Below are 16330 nucleotides of genomic sequence, written 5' to 3' on the forward strand. Positions count from 1 at the left end.
GAGAATTCCTACCTGCACCCTTTATTCTTCTGGGTGCCAGTGGGCAGGTTATTTCCAGGAGACTCATGCTACAGTTCACTCAAATGCTTGGAGAGAACTGTACCTACCCCCCAGTGCATTTCCATTTCTCAGACAAGTACGTGAATATATATATTGCACCAACACAGGTTATTGACTTTACAAATATTTCAGACAGCCTTCCCCCCCCCCCCCGTATCCCCCCACCAACTTCCCTTATCACAGGACATTGAGCAGATTATTAGGAAGACTGTATATTTAATAAAGTATCCGATTTACACTTCTGATCCTTGCTTAGTCGGGGGGGGGGGGGGCACCACACAGTGCTCAGGGGCTACCGAACTGAAATACGAGATGCCCGGGATGTGCTACCCCTGGCCTTAAGACAAGACACCCTCTTCATTCTGTTTCCTATCAGACCTTAGGTAGTTTCTCCCAAACTGCTGCGGCATTTCATGGTACTTACTACCTGAGGAGAAGGCTGGCCAGCATGATTTTGTCCCTGTTCTTTTCTTTTTCATGCATTTTAAATTGAGACAGACTTGGTCAGCAGCATTTCGAATGGATCAGAGATGCTCAGTCCCGGTCTCCTGCCCAGAACGTGGTCCTGGCAGTGCCACCCTTTGTCACTCCATTGTGCAGCCCTCAATGTGCTGCATTGACGTTTGGCATCTGTCTCATCATGCTCCTCCCAGCTGGCCAGAGTCCAGTCACCACCATGCACTGACCAGCTCCCTTCTCTGACCAGGATCCCCGGAGCCATGAGTTTTTTTCTTGTATTCATTTGTTTCTTTGCTGTCCACCTCCAAACAGAATCACAAAGTGCTTGTCGCTGTTTCTGTGTCCACACTGGCAGCGACTGTCCTTGCTGCCTAATGAAGCACTCCCTCTCTGTGGCCAGAGGAAGGCAAGGCCCTCTTTATTCCTTCTCACTGCAGTCCTAAGGAAACCTTCATCAAGGAGGGGGACTTTGTAGCTCAGTCCTGGCAATCTAGGGGGAAGTTGGAGCTGAGGTGCTCGCCCCTTTGGAAAGCAGTTTGCTGGTTGCCAGAAATGCCAGTCTTCCCATCAAGCCCTGCTTCCCTTCTCCTCTCCCTCATTTCCAGGACTTTTCCTTCTCATGATCCTCTTCAGTTTAACAACACGCTGACAGGCATTTGAGTATAGCAAAGCTGAAGGGGGTGCTGGCGTGTTGTGCAATTGAACAAAGGCTTTCTCTCCATTCTGAGATTTCAGCCTTGCTTTCTCAGTAAGATTTCAACATGCTTTCTCAGTGTGTGTGTGTGTGTGTGTGTGTGTGTGTGTGTGTGTGTGTGTTGGGGAGAGGGGTTGATCCACACCCTGTGCTGCTCAGAGCTGACCCCTTTTGTGCTCAGAGATGTGTCTTGGTGCTACACAGGAATCATAGGGGTGTCAGAACAGAACCTGAATTAGTTCCGTTCAAGGCAAGTGCCATAACCCCTGTGGTATCTTTTCTGCCCTTAATTTTTTCCTAAGTGTAGGGCCAATGTTCAAGTTCAGGTGTTTTCTTTGGCTTGTATCTGTTTAGCATTTAGTGCACACAGAACCTCACAGACAGGAGATGCTTCCTCTCACCTACACCGCTTTTATGGGGAGCACTTGAAAGATGAGAAATAGACTATTTCTAGAATGCTCTGTGAGGTGGGTTTTTTTTTTTTGGCAATGCTTGGGAGCCTATGTGGCAAGAGGACTGAATTGGGGTCTATGCAGCTCTTTACAAGCTGTGTGTTTTGCTCCTGTGGTAGCTCTGTGGAATTAAGATTGAGTTTTGAAGGACAAATTGACTTTGGGGGAAGTGACATGACTCTCGACATAAAATTTCATTTCTTCCTAGACATCACTAGATTTTAGTAAAAGAGCAAATATCCAGATCTCAGTATGCTGACACCTAGAATTCTTAGGTTTCTGTGCAGTTTAATCGAGCTTGTCTTTCGCAGTGATGCCCAAGAGCAACTGGTACTCAGTTTATGTCTGCTCACTCTCTTCATTCTCTCCAGAGGCACTACCCCTGCACTCGTGCCCTGCGCTCCCCTTTCTCCTGGGGATTTAGAGTTTGGATCTCCCCTCCTCATTGTGCCTATAGAGCCAAAGAAGCTCCAGCTGATCTGGGTGCCAGGACACCTGGTCCTGACAACCATTCCATCAAACAGGAACCTTGTTTCACCTCTATTTTATGAACCTTCCTATGCAGCAGAATTTTTCACACTAACCTTTTCAGCATCTGCAAGGATGGCATTTGTGTATGTTTTGGAAACTGTTCTGCTAGATTCTTTTGCTCCAATATTATTAGCTTAATCATTTGAAAATTAATTGCTTTCCCCCCCTAGGAGTCTTTTGCTTCTGAGTCCCCAAATCCTGAGAACAAACCACACGATAATCCAACTTCAAGGAATGTGGACTGTATATAACTAAATCAGAGAGACTGGCAGTGAAACTACAGTACTGACTCAGAGACACAGTGAGAAGTACAGTGGTTGCCAGACTGTGTGTGGGGGGGGGGGGGTGGGGGATGGGGCAGGGAGGACTGGTAGAGGGGTCTTTGTGAGTGTGGGATGGTGCTAGAACTTTGGGGGTCTTCATTTAATCAGATGCAGCATGAAGCTTAAGCCATGCAAATTCATAGTATTGGTGACCAGCAATCCATGGGTGAGAAAAAGGGAGAGTGTGCAGACTGCTCAGGTACTACAAATACCTTAAAGTGATATCTGACCTGGCGTCCATATCATCATCCTTAGTTAAAGCCACAGAACTCACAACTGCATGAAGTTCACTTCCTTCAAAGGCAAACATTTATTCCCAAACTTACCTGGCCCACTGCCCCTTTTGCAAAAAGGAAAAAAAAACCTATAAAATAAAACCACTATGTGCTACCTCTAGACATCTGATTTCTTTTTTTTTCTTTTTTCTTTTTCTTTTTTTGCATTTTTGGGTCACACCCAGCGATTCACAGGAGTTACTCCTGGTTTATGCACTCAGGAATCTCTCCTAGCAGTGCTCAGGGTACCATACGGGATGTTGGGAATCGAACCTGGGTCTGCTACATGCAAGGTAAACGCCCTACCTGTTGTGCTATTGCTCCAGCCCCAAACATCTGGTTTCTTAAGTGAACAAGCAAAAAGAGGCCCCAGGTTGCAGCAGAGGCTACCTGGGTCAGTCCACTGCAGGGATGGGACCTCCCACTTTGGGGAGCACTAATCTCACCACCATGTGTGTGCCCCGTCTTACTGTCTTGACTCTGGGACAGTTTTGGGTTCTGTCCCACCAGGTAGCCTTTCTAAAGCCTGCTTTTACCCCTGCTTTTTTGTGCGCCCCATCTTCTCATCCTGCAGTGTCTTCCCTGCTCCCCAGAGTTCTCCCTGCTCCTCAGCACTGTTATATTGCCCTTGACATCACAGCAGGCTTTCCTGCTCCATACAGGGAGAATGTGCTGGGTCAGGGGGCACAGCTTTGTTGGAAGCTGACTCTCTGCTTGCTTGCTGTCCCAGAGCCTGGGGTCCCTGTTCTCAGATCCACGCCCTCCAGTTTGTCTGGCTCAGCAGCCACAGCCTCTCTTGCCGCTCCTGCCACTCTGAGCTTTGCAGCTGTCACTTCCACAGGAGGTGCTGTGTGGAGGGGCTGCTTTGGCATCACCTTCCAGGCTCAGTCTGGGTCCCTGTTCAGGCCACAGAAGTCAAGAGACAGCTGTCAGGTGGGCTGCTTTATGCTCCTGGGCAGTCAGTCTTGTCCTGGGTCCCGGGAAGCCTTAAATACCAAGGCAAGGCTGCGCTCCCCTATTCTGAAGTCCCTGAGAATGTGCAGTGTCCAGGAGCAGGAGAGCAGGAAGGGGGTTCTGGGACACAGGAGGAAGAATTGTGCGGGTCTGGATAGTTAGTGAAAACCAAGGCTCCCCCAGCCTGCTCAAGCCCCTGCGGAGTCATCTACAGGTCACCCCACTTTAAGGCTGGATTGTATTTTCATCCTTCTTTGCAGCATGCAGGGTCCTGAGCCCGAGGATGAAGGCTGTGGCCATTACCTTACAATCCATTGATGGAATATGTTACCATCTCTAAGTGATTAAAATATCTCCTTTAAGACCTGGGGATGGAGTCCAGTGGTCCCGCCCTTGCTTTGCATGTGTTGGATTGATTACCAGCAGCATGCCCATGCAATGCACATGCATTATCTCTCGCTTGCCCTCCCATCTCTCTCTTTCACACACAAACAAAGCATTTTTAATTTTAAGTCTCCTTTAATTTCAAAATATTTTTAAAGTTTGGTCTCTTACCACCTAAGGATAGTAGATACACAGAAGATATATTGCTCCATAGCTGGAAGCCTGCCTCAGGAGCAAAGGGGAGAAGGCAGCTGGAATGGAGAAGGGATCACTAAGAAAAAGATGACTGGAGGAATCGGTCGGGATGAGAGATGTGCGCAGAAAGTGGATAAAGGACCAACCATGATAATTTCTCAGGGTCTGTATTGCAAACAACAATGCCCAAAAGTGGGCTGGAGCAATAGCACAGTGGGTAGGGCGTTTGCCTTGCAAGCAGCCAACATGGCCAACCCGAGTTCGATTCCTCCGCCCCCTCAGAGAGCCTGGCAAGCTACCAAGATTATCTCGCCCACACGGCAAAGCCTGGCAAGCTCCCTGTGATGTATTCGACATGCCAAACACAGTAACAACAAGTCTCACGATGGAGATGTTACTGGGCCCACTTGAGCAAATCAATGAACAATGGGAGGATGGTGACAGTGACAATAAATGCCCAAAAGGAGAGAGAGAGATAATGGAGAATCATGTCTGCCATGGAGGTAGAGGGAAGGTGGGAAAAGGGAGGTATACCGAGGATATTGGTGGTGGGGAATGTGCACTGGTGGAGGGATGGATGTTTGATCTTTGTGTGATTGTAACCCAAACATGAAGCTTGTAATTATCTCACGGTGATTCAATAAAATTAAAAAAAAATGTTTTGTTTCTTACATTTACATCTCCATTACCTGAGATTAGTATTTTTGCATGGTGGGAGTTTGGAATCCAATTTTATTTTATTTTCCTTTAAAAGTTATTGATTTTCCATGCCAGCTTCTTCCTATTGGTTTAAGGACAGATGTAAGCCTATATTGGTGTGTGAGTCTCTCCTGTTGGTTATGTTTCTACCAGAGGTTTTCCTATCTTTGCATGATCACATTCCCCTAATTTTACATGAATTTAATATACACTTTGATATCATAGGCAAGTTCCTTCCCTTGCCCTGTTTCTGCAATGCTGTGCATATTTTTGCCTGCTTGCTTTTTGACTTCTTATCATTTTTACTTTTTTAAAAATTATAGTTTAGGTGTCAGGGATACTGTAGTGTGAATATATGGAACATCTGTGGATGTTCAAAGTTCTGTATCCTCCACCAAAGTGTCCAAGTATTTCCACCACCGCCCTATGTCAAATCTAGGCTGTTTCGTACTTCCCCCACCTTGCCCTCACTGCTTGGTGATCTTTATTTGATTTAGAGTAAGTTTGGTAAATTCTGTGAATAACTTATATTTTGTAGGAATTACATTGGATCAATAAATTAGTATATGAAAACTTTATATGGTAGTCTCTTTATCCAAGAACATAACATATCTCTCCATTCGTTTTAAATCTCTTAAATGTTATTCAATACGGCTTAAGTCTTTCATAGTGGCAATGCGTATTTTAATATCTCTTCCTAAGTACCTTATAATATACATAGCATTTCAGTTCATTACGTTCCCTGATTTGTTTATTTGATTCTTACTGCCATAGCCAAGTGCAATTGATTTTTGTCTATTGATCTTGGTATCACTCAGATTAGGCTAAATTATTCTGCAGTTAAAAAAAATACCAACATTTCCGCTGAGCTCTTTTAAGAATAAAAGTTTCTTTCACGCCCAGGTCGTGTTGCCTGGCAAAAGGCACTGATCTGCACTTTGGCCAAGGGAGGACCCAGCCCATAGCCCTGTCTAGGTTTCAGCTGGGGTGAGGGCTGGGGTAGAGGAGAGGGCAGGACTGCACAGGCTACCTCAGAAAGCAAATAAGGGGTCATGTGTCATGTGACAAGGGGAGTCCGCTTAGAGAGTAGGAGAGCCCCTCAAATTGGGAGTAGCATTAATGATGTAAGTTTCTTCGCTCTGGAACCTAGGCCGAATGTCTGTCATAAGCTTTGTTATCTGAAGAGGGAAGTAGTGTTTGATCATCTTGTCCAGTACTTATTCTTTATTATTTTGGGTAGGTGGGGGGTGGAGTGGGGGGTTTGGTCACATCCTGCAGTGTTCAGGGCTTATTCCTGCCTCCGTGTTGGGTGATCTCTTCTGGTGGGCCCGAAGGGGACCATAGACAGGTCCAGGAATACATAACAAGTGCTTTGCACCCAGTTCTTGCCCCTATTGTTATTTATTTATTGTTATTCATTTATTCCAGCTTATATTCTTTTTAATTTATTTTTTCTAATTTTAATGCACAGAAGCAGTGATAACAGGTGCCCAGTACTACTCTGGATTTTAACAGAAAGTCTAATTACAATGATGATTATTATTAATGATGATCGTTTTTATAAATGATCTTTGTCAGATTATAGAATTTTCCTTCTCTTCTTGGTTCATTAAAAACTAAATTCTAAATAATCTTTTCTTAAGGATTTTAATATCAAATCCAATGGCACTTTTCCTTTAGTGTTGAGATGAAATAGTAATACTTTTATATTTGAACAAATTTTATAATTCTGGAATAAACTAAACCTGGTTGTGAGACTTAACCCTTATCTGTATTCAATTTGTTTAAAAGTTTTTGGTTTGTCTTTCTTTTATTTAGAATGTATTTTTGTAGATTATTAAAATTGGCATATAATATTTTCTCATTATTTCCTATCTCTTTGTGTTATATATAGAGATATCTCTTTTATCAAAGTTACACTAGCTTCACAAAATAAATTGTAAAATTCTTCCATTTGCAAAACTGCTAGATAAAATCAGAATTACGGTTTTCCAGCTCTATCATAAAAGTGATCTACACAGATTTTGGGATACCATGTATGATTATGGCAAAACTTTAAGGGTAGACATAAATAGAACTAATCTGTTTAATGTTTCCTTTTATTCATTGTAAATAGTTTTTATTAGGATTGAATTTGCATAAGGGAATAGATCTTAAGTATGCAGATGGATCATTATTCTTTTTTAGATGTATCCAACTGTTGAACCACATAGTCATTGCAAGACAGAGACAGTTCCCTCTTCCCCCGTACGCCTGCAGGGTCCTGAAAGCCCCAGAGCACCTTATCCTCGTGCTACTGTCTGCAGTTTTAGGAATCCATCACCATAGAGCAGCTTCACCTGTGTTTCCCTTCCACTGACATGGAATCATCCATACGTTCTCATCTGGCTTCTTTCACTCATTCCTGGTTTCTGAGATTCCTCCAAGCTCCTGGGGACAATATAATTGTGTTCTATTGTGTTCTCTTTGGTTATTTCCTATTGTGTTCTAAAACCACTGCATGAGTACAATGCAAGGTGGTGTTTTTGTGGTGGACTTCAAAAGAAAAAAAAAGTCTTTTTTACTGACATTTGAATTGTTTCTAGCTCTCTTCCTGACTCCGTGTGGGCTGCAAGCATTTTTAGAGATTTTTCTAAGGATTCAAGTTCAGTTCTCATAAAATTAACTAGATTATTTTTTATATTTGTAATTTTATTGTATTTTGCATTTGTGCATGTGGTTTTGTCTTTTTTTTATTATGCACAATTCTCCTTTTCTTGATCTATTATGCCAGAGGATTTTCCATTTTAATGATAAATTCATGGTTGCTGAAACTTCATAAGTGGGTTTTATAAGAATACTGATTATATCCTTAATAGGGACTAACCTCCAGCACTTGAAAAAACAAGACTATTGTAGTTAGCATATTCAGAATGGTAAATGTGAGCTTGATTTTACTGTAGTTATGTAATGAACATACTATCTTCTTCACTTTTTTCAAAGCAAGAGGATTGTGACTCAGTGTGATATGATGTCTTTGCAGCTAGGAAAAGAACTTGTTTACAACCCCCCAGTACTTACTCTCAGGCCTGGATGGGGTAATGGAATTGTTGGTGCCAGTTCGTTTACCTCATGTGTCCCTGGGTTGATGGGACTGAATTGCTGCGTTGGAGGGATCTGTCAAATCCTAGGTGAGCTTCTAAACATGGAGCTGAGTCACTAATCTGAGATCTACTGTTTGGAGTCATAACTCGCCATGAAGCAGGACACGTGGTGTAGGGAAGAGTTTTTACCTCTAAAATGTTAACCCCCAAAATAATGGTGACACCACAATTAAAAGGGAAGTTGAGTCCTGATGCTCACAGCCAAAGAGAATCCAGCCACTGACAAAGCTCACATGCTTGGGGACATGTGCTGGTGTCTGCTGTCCAAGTCCCATTTGTCTTCTCCACCCCATCTCTTCATTTTTTTCTGACTGTTTCTCCTCATTCTCAGATGTCTATATAATGCTCTTATTTGACATTGGAACTATGTTTTTTGTTTTGTTTTGTTTTGATTTGGAGGCCACACCTGGCAATGCTCAGGAGTTACTCCTGGCTCTGCACTCAGGAATTACCCTTGGTGGTGCTTGGGGGACCACAAGGGGTGCCAAGGATTGAAAACTGGGTGAGCCATGTGCAAGACAAGCACCCTACCTGTTATACTATTGTTCCAGTCCCTCGAAATATATATATATATATGTATATATATTGCTTTTTAGGTCACACCCGGCAATGTACAAGGGTTACTCCTGGCTCTGCCCTCAGGATTTATCCCTGGCATTACTCAGGGGACCATATGGGATGCTGGGAATCGAACCCAGGTTGGCCGTGTGCAAGGCAAACACCCTACCTGCTGTGCTATTGCTCCAGTCCCTGGAACTATATTTTTAAGAAAAAAATTCCTTTGTAAGATTTTAATAACCAACTAGGATAAAAGAGGACATTTCGATAAAGAAAAGCTTCTCTGTGGAGGCCCTTCCTTCTAATCCCAAGAGTTGGTAGTCACCACTGGCCAAGCAAGTGAAAGCAGAGATAGACAAATAGGACTATCTTAAACTAAGAAGCTTCTGCACCTCAAAAGATACAAAAACCAGAATGCAAAGACAGTCTACAGAATGGGAAAGGATATTCGCCCAATACACGTCCAACAAGGGGTTGATATCAAGGATATATAAAGTACTGGTTGAACTCCACAAGAAGAAATCATCCAACCCCATCAAAAAATGGGGCAATGAAATGAACAGAAACTTTCTCAAAGAAGAAATCCGAATGGCAAAAAGGCACATGAGAAAATGCTCTACATCATTAATCATCAGGGAGATGCAGATCAAAACAACAATGAGATGTCATTTTACACCACAGAGACTGGCCCGCATCCAAAAGATCAAAAGCAACCGGTGTTGGCGCGGATGTGGCCCACCGGTTCAGCCCTTTTGGAAAACAGTATGGATGATTCTCAAAAAATTAGAAATTAAGCTCCCATTTCCCAGAAATACCACTCCTGGGAATATATCCCAGAGAGGCAAAAAAGTATAGTCGAAGTGGCATCTGCACTTGTTTGTTCATTGCAGCACTGTTTACAATAGCCAGAATCTGGAAAAAAACTGAGTGCCTGAGGACAGATGACTGGTTAAAGAAACTGTTAGAAAACATGAAGTTATGAAATTTACGTACAAGTGGTACTACATGGAAAGGATCATGCTAAGTGAAATGAGTCAGAATGAGAAGGACAGACATAGAAAGATTGCATTCATCTGGGGAACATGTAGTAACAAAATAGGAGACTAACACCCAAGAATAGCCGAGATAAGTACCAGGAGGTTTATTCCATAGCTTGGAGGCCAGCTGCACATGCTAGGGGAAATGGCAGCTCAGATAGAGAAGGGAGCACCAAATACAGAGTGTTGGAAGGATTTGCCCAGGATGGGAGTTGCATGCTGAAAGACCGAAAATGATTGCTACTCAATTTCTCTTTTGCAAACCACAGCACCCAAAAGGACATAGAGAACAAAAGAGTGGGACTGGGGGGGATGGGGGGTGGGAGGGGTACTGGGATTAGTGGTGGTGGAGAATGGGAACTGGTGGAGGGATGGGTATTCGATCATTGTATAATTGAAACCCAAGCACAAATATTTGTAAGTCTACAACTGTACCTCATGGTATTTCACTAATAAAAATTAAAACAAACAATAAAAAAGAGTTGGTGGTCAAGAGTTATGGGATCTAGGTCTCTGAAAGGAAGAGAAATGAAAGGAAACAATTGAAAAGACACTTGGGGTGTTTCTTTGACTGCTTTACAAACACCAAGGCAGCATCTCACATCCACCTCACTTGGAATATTTTTCTTTTAAATAGGATCACAGATAGACTACAAAACCAACAGACAAGAAGTTGCAGTAATAGTGCAGTGGGTTGGGTACTTGCCTTGCACACAGCCAACCTGAGTTGCGTCCCCAGTACTCCGTATGGTCCCCTGAGCCACACCAGGAGTAAGCCCTGTGCACAGAGCTAGGAGTAATCCCTAAACACCTTTGGGTGCGAGCTTCATGCTTCATCCTCCCTATTCCCCTCTTCTGCCCAATAAAACAAAAGAAGTGTTAACTGGCTACTCCCCAAACCAGTTTTCCACTATTCAAAAGAACAATGGAAGTATTCAAAAGAAGATTGGAAGTATCGGCTGTTGGAAAGATTTCTAATCTAGAATGAGATGGTAGTAAAGAAGAAATTAGGATGTTTCATCCATGCCAGAGAGTTGCCATGAAACCTGCTTACATGAGTATCATATATATATATATATATATATATATTTTTTTTTATTAGTGAAGCACCATGAGGTACAGTTGTAGATTTACAAATATTTGTGCCTGAGTTTCGGTCATACAATAATCAAATACCCATCCCTCCACCAGTGCCCATTTCCCCCCACCCCCCATCCCACCCTGCCTCTGTGGCAGGGCATTCCCCTTTGTTCTCTCTCTCCTTTTGGGTGTTGTGGTCTGCAAAAGAGGCATTCAGTGGCAATCATGTTCAGTCCATAGTCTACTTTCAACATGCATTTCCCCTCCTGGGAGGATCCTCCAAACACCTTTCCTTTGGTGTTCCCTTCTCTATCTGAACTGCCCTTTCCCCTAGAATATCCGGCTGGCCTCTAAGTTATGGAGTAATCCTCCTGGTGTTGATCTCAGCTATTCTTAGGTATTGATCTCATATTTTGTTGCTTTATATCCCCCAGATGAATGCAATTTTTCTATGTCTATCCCTCTCTTTCTGACTCATTTTGCTTAGCATGATATTTTCCATATTGTACCACTTGTATGTAAATTTCATGACTTCATCTTTTCTAAGAGCTACATAGTACTCCATTGTGTAGATGTACCAGAGTTTCTTTAACCAGTCATCTGTTCTTGGGCATGCATGAGTATCATATATTAACCTAGGAAAGAAACTCAGAAGCCAGCATCCCTATTGCTTGGTGGCAATCAGCTCTCCCAGATGCAGCCACAAGGGAATACATCATCCTTTAGAGTCTCCTGTGATTTTAGGAGAGGTTCCCGGGCTGCAGAGTATAGGGATAGCCGAGAGATCACCAGAAATGCCACCCCGAAGCCAGTCTGTGTACCTGAGGCCAAGTCGAAAGAGTACTGTCACTCAAACACTGTGCTACTATTCCAAGTCACCTGTGTGATCACATGATCAGGAGATACAGAGATCCAGTGGAGGGCAGTGGTGAATGGGGCAGAGGGGCCAAGGTGAGTGCAGCCATCTTAGCATTGTGTTCATTACCTAGGACACCTGCCCCAGCAGCCCATCCTCAGAGGCTCGGGTAACTGAGAGTGAGCTAGACAGGGTTCCCCATCTTGTCCCCCATAAGACACCCAGTCTCCTGTGATTGCCCCAACTACTTGCCCAGAGTCTCCAAGGCTGACCAAAACATTGCCAAGCAATGAGGGACAGAGGTCCTGGGATGAGCCATTTGTCACACTGAGAGGTGGGTGCAGTGCAAGGAAGAAATGGTAGTTGTTTATTAAAGCAATTGCTCCTCCAGTGTTGAACCTGCAGATGAATGAAGGCGGACAATGAAGTGGCCTGATCCCTGTGAAAGAGGAGACTCAAGACAGCTGACAGTTGCTCTCCTGCGATCTTGAAGTTGCAGTCCATGTGGGCCAGGGGACAGGTTTTCCCAGCTTCGGTTTGGACATTTGCAAGTTAGCTATGTCTTACAACATCTGATGTGTGTGTCGGGGAAATGGATACAGCAAGTTGTGGCTTCAGAAAGTTGTGGTCAAGCAGGGCAGGGGGAGGTGGGGGCTGGAGACTGGGCCTGCAGCCTTACCCAGGAGTGGCTGCGAAGGAGGGAGCTTCTTTTTAACCAGGAGTTGTCTGGCTCTTGCCATTGGCTTTGACCTCCTGTTTCACCTTCTTGTGACTCTGATCTTGGTCTCTTTTGTGTCCCTGTTGCTGGCTGACTCCCTGGCCTTTTTGTGGTTGAGAATGTGGCAACTTTCAAACATGTTTCCACTGTGCATTCCCAGACTGCTGTGGACTCGTGAACCAAATTGCTTGGTGTGGATGCTACAGCCTCTGGGTCTACACCCTACACGTTGAGGGTAGGAGCATCCTTACAGATTTATAGCCTCTGATTCTGTGGCCTCCTCCTCTGAACCCCAGAGGCTGCCTCGCAGTAGATAGGTAGAGTCTGTACTCCAACTTCCGAAGCCCATGTGCAAGACTCAGTGGCTGGGACCTCATCCTGCTTACAGCACCCACTCAGCTGCATGACTGAAACCTAGGTGACAAGGTGTCACATAAGTGAGCCCTGAGGAGAGTGTCCCCGGGGACCCTGCCAGCCTTCCTAGCTGGAGCTCCTGACTAGCAAGGTGGTTGACACTTTGTGCCAATGATGACCAAGTCCTATGTTAGTTCTTCCTGCTAATCTGAACCCCCTTAACAATTTTCCTAAATTCAGGTATTTTCTTTCTTTGGTGGTGGTTTAGCAGGTGTGTTTTGGGTCACATTTGGGTCACTTTCTCAGAAGTGACTTTCAGTTATGCTGGGGTCTCATATGAGGTCTTGGGGGCATCCAATCAGCATTAACTGCAAGCAAGGCCAGTGCTTTGCCAACCATATTATTTCTCTGGCCCTTGGATTGAATTTCTTCTTCTGTGTGAAATCATTTTATCTCTGAACGGCTTGTTTTCCCTGAGTTTCCAGGTCCCTCGCCTAGCTCAGCTTTTGCTCTGAGCCCTCAGAAGCTCCTACAAGCTCCTAAGGCTTGAGGTTGAGGACAGACATCCCCTCTCTTTTGTACTCCTCTTGGTATTGAGAAAAGACCTTGTTTTTGACAATCCAAAGGGAGCTTTGTATCATATGTTAAAGGGGTTAAGGTGGGAAGCTGGTCAGCTGGGACTTGGTCGGAGCCATTTCAGAGGCAACTGCACAGCCTGGAACTCAAGAGTGAACCAACAAACCTCATTCTTAGAATTAATTTATATGGACTCCGTATTTTGGCTGGAGTGATAGCACAGCGGGTAGGGCGGTTGCCTTACACGCAGCCAACATGGCCGACCGGAGTTCGATTCTTCTGCCCCTCTCGGAGAGCCCAGCAAGCTACAGAGAGTATCTCGCCCACATGGCAAAGCCTGGCAAGCTACCCGTGACATATTTGATATGCCAAACACAGTAACAACAAAGTCTCACAATGGAGACGTTACTGGGCCCGCATCGAGAAAATCGATGAACAACGGGAGGACAATGGGAGGACTCCATATTTATTATAGCATCCCTACTTCTGCAAGTTAGGGTGATATAAGTTTTTGGATGTTGTTTTATAGGATTTGGTAAGTTATTTCTGGGGATTGGGTACATCCAAAACTTCTCCCATACAAGCTAACGATTGTAGATTTTATGCTGTATGTCTTTATTGTTTACATGATTACACAGCAATGTTCTACCTTCAGGTAGTGGGGCAAACCTGAGATACAAGTCATAGTCATTGATTATTATTCAAGTTGTCTCTCCAGGTTTGTACAAGCAATCTCCCCAAACTGGAGTTTACAATGGTATTCTGGCAGCTCCCGTAGGTTTATGTCTTAAAATCCTTATTTCCCAGGAAGGAAAGTTGAATAGGATGAGTTCAGTGAATGAATAAGAATCCAGCTCTGAAAACTTGTCACCTTTGGCTTGGGACCTGGTGGTGTTTTCATCTTCCATTTAGTTAGAGAATATGTGGTGTGTGCAAAAGTTCTCAGAAGTGTCCTGGCCACTGGGGCCCAGGATAAAGCCTTTGTAAGTGGGCCTGTACTCCTGGGTCTTTCTCTCACTTCTACAGCTTCTTCCTCAAACAACCCAGGGGCTCCCTTGCATGTTTCTAGTCCACTAGAACTTGAGACTTGTAGAATTGTTTGTGCATCTTGTGTTCACCTTTCATTTCTCTGTGCAGCTTTTGCCCCTTCCCAGGTGGCATTTTCTTGTGGGAGTTGTTGGCTATTGAATGATGAGAAACATGCGAAATAGTCCAGAGCAATCTCGTGATCTCATCTTCTAACTCAGTGGCGGTGTGTAGGGCTGCATCATTTCACTGTGTGCTGCTGGGAATAAAAGTCACCATAAATCGTGCTCCTGCTTTGGCATTGCCCCTGAAAGAAAAGCTTGTTTTCTTGCTATTTGAAAGGATAGTAAATTGGACGTACTCAACCTCAGTAACTGGTGTCCACGTTTTGAAAACCGTCTCTTGACAAGGATAAGAGTAACCTCCTCCCCAAACCCCAGCGTTTCCTACAAGCTCCACCTTCCCCCCAACACCAGCACTTGATTTCTGTGCAGACAGAGGACTTCACAGTGAAGGCGGTGTAGGGTTTGAAGTAGTGAAAGTTTGTACATCAAGGTCGTTTCCAGTCTCCAAACTAAAATACCCATGGGAATTGGGGAAATTTGGGGGTGTTTGCACTAGATAAGTAAAACAAACAAGACAGGGATTATCCAATTATTGTTTATCCAGGAGCAGAATAAATCCAGTTCCTAAATATTTTGTTACCTGCCTTTCCCTCACATTTATTATCTGCCAGTGCAAGTATGTTTACACACAAACAAAATAGCAAGGTAGATAATCAATAACATATTAAGAAGTACATTTTCAGTAAGCTTGAGGAAATAAGCCTGCTTTTGGTAAATATGGTCCCAAGTCATGGTCAAATTCTAACTTAAACTCAAGTGAAATGAATAGAGGCAAAGTCTTAGATTGTTTGCAGGCTAGGAGTCTGGGAAGAGAGAGTTTCATTGCAGGGATTTGGAAATTCCCAGACACTGAAGAGTTAAATAAATTACAGTCAGGTTTCCATAAAAGCATATTTTTATTTGTTTAATTATTAACTGATTGATTTATTTTACTCAGAGCAGTACTTAGGGCTTGCTTCTGGCTCTGTGATTACTCCTGGCTCAGAGGGCACTCCTGATGGGACTCAGGAGACTATACAGGGTGCTGGGATCAAACCCGTCAGCTGCATACAAGGCACACTCCATACCTGGTATATCATCTCTTCAGCCCCAATTTATTTATATCATAGTTTCAGTATTTGCAGTAGTTTTAGAGGTCCTGTATCAATCTACAAAATGACTGTACCCCAAGTATAACCGAAGTGTCCATCACCCTCTCCTCCAAGCCCTGGCCCAACTGTCCCTGTATCTCTTCTGATTTGGTCTTCTTTCCTCCCTCTACTTCTTGGAACTGACTTTGTATTCCAAGGCCCAGGGTTATTAGTTCTACTTTTTATAATACTCTAAGACATGTGTAGAGTCAACTAATCCTACCTGCCTAATAAGATATGTGTCCATAAAAGATATCCCTGGATATAGGTGCAAATTCAGCAAAAGAAAGACCCTAAACCAGTGATCATTAAGGCTTCTTTGCCATCTTCTCAGCACAGGAAGAGGAAATGCTGCTGTGACACAGGGGTAGTACTCCCTGAGGGCTCATCTTGGCAGGCCCTTTGCTTTTCTCTTGGTCATGATCAGAAACTCCTGAGGAGTATCCACTGTCCACTGTCCTATTGGGGCAGTCACTGTCCACCATCCAGTTGGGAGAGCCATTATTCATCATCCTGTTGGAAGAGGTCACTGTCCACTGTTCAACATGCTTTCTGATGGCCTCAGAGATCTTGTCTGGCTAGAAGACTGACAGACCAGTGCCATGCAGGTGGGGGGTGAGGACCAAGAAGTCCAGAATCCTGCCTGGGCCAGTGCAGGGTCTTGCAGGACTGTCTCCTCCTCCATCACAAGTGACTCCCTG

This window comes from Sorex fumeus, unplaced genomic scaffold, assembly GCF_029834395.1.
Source record: "Sorex fumeus unplaced genomic scaffold, SorFum_2.1 ptg000010l, whole genome shotgun sequence".
Classification (NCBI taxonomy): Eukaryota; Metazoa; Chordata; class Mammalia; order Eulipotyphla; family Soricidae; genus Sorex; species Sorex fumeus.